We start from the raw sequence: 2805 nt of genomic DNA, 5'->3' as shown, positions 1-2805 counted from the left end.
AAGGATTGGGAGCTTGGAATTAACAGGTGCAATCTGGTATATATAGAATGGATAAACAACAAGGTCCTACTATATAGCACAGGGAACTATATTCAGTATCCTGTGACAAATCCTAATGGAAAGGAATATGAAAAAGGATGTATATATATGTATAACCGAATCACTTTACTGTATAGCAGTAATTAACACAATGTTGCAATACAACTATACTTCAATAAAAGATAAATTAAAAAAATAAGAGTGAAATAAAGTCATCTGATATATAAAAAGATGTTAACTAAATTAGGGAAAAGAATAGAGCTACATAGTGATAATTTTAACAAGCAACTAGAAAATATTTTTAAAAGACCCAATTAGAAATGAAGAATTTAATAACTGAAAAAAAAAAAGAGACTAGAAGGAATGAATAGCAGATTAAATGATACAGAAGAATGCCTAAGTTATCTAGAAGATAGAATAATGGAAATTATTCAAGCAAAAAAAAAAAGCAAATTATGAAAGACATATTAAAGGGTCTTCTCTGAGTGCAAAAGAAATTAAGAATCTAAGGAAAGAGAAAATCCCACTAGGAAATGCCAATATTTAATAGGGACTGAGGATCAACCACTTTAATAAGCCAGTATGAAAATTAAAAGACAAAAATTTTAAAGCACTGTAACTACAATAAACAGGTAAGGGATAAGCATGAAGATGTAAAATATGACATCAAACACACAAAATGTGGGAGAGGGGAGTAAAAAATGTTGATCTTTTAGAAGGTGTTTGAACTTAAATGACTACAAGTTTAAAGCAAGTAAACATAGTTATAAGTCAACATATATGAATCCCATGGTAACCACAAATCAAAAACCTACAATAAATACACAAAAACTAAAAAGAAAGGGACATAAGCATACTGCTAAAGACAACCATCAAACCACAGGGAAGAAACAAAAAGAAGAAATGAACAGAGAAGAACTACGAAAACAACCAGAAAACAAGTAATTAAATGGCAATAAATACATACCTATTAATAATTACTTTAAATATCAATGGAATAAAAGCTTCAATCAAAAGATATAGGGTGGCTGACTGGTAAAAAAAAAAAAAAAAAAAAGCAAGACCCTTGTATATGCTGCCTACAAGAGACTCACTTCAGAGCTAAACACACACACAGGCCAAAAGTGAAGGAATGGAAAAAGATATTTCATGCAAACAAATGACAAGAAAGCAAGGGTAGCAATACTCATATCAGACAAAACAGACTTTAAAACAAAGGCTATAACAAAAATCAAAGAAAACATTATATAATGATAAAGGGATCAATACAAGAAGAGGATGTTACACTCCTAAACATATACGCACCCAACACTGGAGCATCTAACTGTATAAAGCAAATAATAAAAGACATAAAGGGAGAAAATGACAATAACACAATAATAGTAGGGGACTTTTAACACCCCACTTACATCAACAGACAGATCACCCAGCTAGAATACAAAATCAGCCTCCTAGCTTAACCTTCAAAACTCTAACATGAATTTTAAAGTCAAATAAAAAAATTATCACCATAAAACTTAAGACCTAGGATGAATTTTATTTCTGATTATATAATGGGCTAATTGCCTGAATCAAAAACAGTAAATATTCCTTAATATAATTTTTAAAGTATATTCCTTGCTGCATCAAGGAGTTATCATGAGAGTAACAAATTCTCCAGGAAAAAGAAGAAAGGATGGAAGGAAGGAAGAGATGGATGGAGGGAAGACTCTAGGGATGTAAGTAGGGAATGTCATCCTTAGGGTATCTGATTTTGAAAAAGAATATAATAGTATGCTCTTCCCGCAATGAACTTGAGCACCAAGGATTATATCATACTACAGGGGTCATCTGGAAATTTTATTACTGCCTCAGGAATTGCAAAGAAATTTGATTCTTCAAACCTGGGTAAAAAGTTCAAATAGGGAAATATCACCATTAATAATTTGCAACAAAAATCTGTTTTAAAGCCTAAATTGAAATAATTCTCATTGGGAGAACTTCAGTAAGAATTTCATTCAGAGTGATTCTGAACCATTGCTGTCACTGGGCATTGGGAAGAGCAAAGGAAAATTCTCTCTGGAGAAGACTTTTCCTTCCAAGTTCACAAAGATTGTTCAAAAATAAAATTCTAAGGAAAATAAGCATCACACTAAAAATGACTAAACTCTCAAGAGCACCATGAAAAAGATACAGTAATCAACAGAACAAGAATAAACATGGTCCAGATATTCAAAATGTCAAATAACTATAATTAATATACTAAAAACTTCAGAAGCAAAGGTGGACAACATACATGAACAGGCGGAGAATTTTAGCAGAGAAATAGAAAATAGTAAAAAAAAAAAAAAAAAAGGCATATGGATGGAAATAAAACACATGTTAACAGAGATCAAGAATGACTTTACCAGAGACATCAGTAGACTGGGTACACCTGAGGAAATATTAGTGAATTTGATAAATTAATACAAATTATCCAAACTGAAACTGTAAGAAAAGAGTACGTAGGGGAAAAATACAGAGCCATAGCATCTAAGATTTGTGGTAAAGTATCAAATCATTTAATACACATGTAGTTGAAGGCCCAGAGGGAGAACAGAAGAAACATTTGACAGGAAAAGACTGAGGATTTTATTTAAAAACTTGTCAACCACAGGTCCATAAATCTTCGAGCATAAAATATTTTAAAAATCATATTCAATCTGCTAAAATCCAGACATAAAAACAAAACCTTGCAAGTAGTCAAAGGGAGAAAAAAAGAAAAGTTCTCATAAATGAATAAAGGTA

The sequence above is a fragment of the Eschrichtius robustus genome, chromosome 2 (assembly GCF_028021215.1).
Source record: "Eschrichtius robustus isolate mEscRob2 chromosome 2, mEscRob2.pri, whole genome shotgun sequence".
NCBI lineage: Eukaryota > Metazoa > Chordata > Mammalia > Artiodactyla > Eschrichtiidae > Eschrichtius > Eschrichtius robustus.
The sequence above is the reverse complement of the archived record's forward strand: the minus strand, read 5'-3'. Positions refer to the sequence as shown.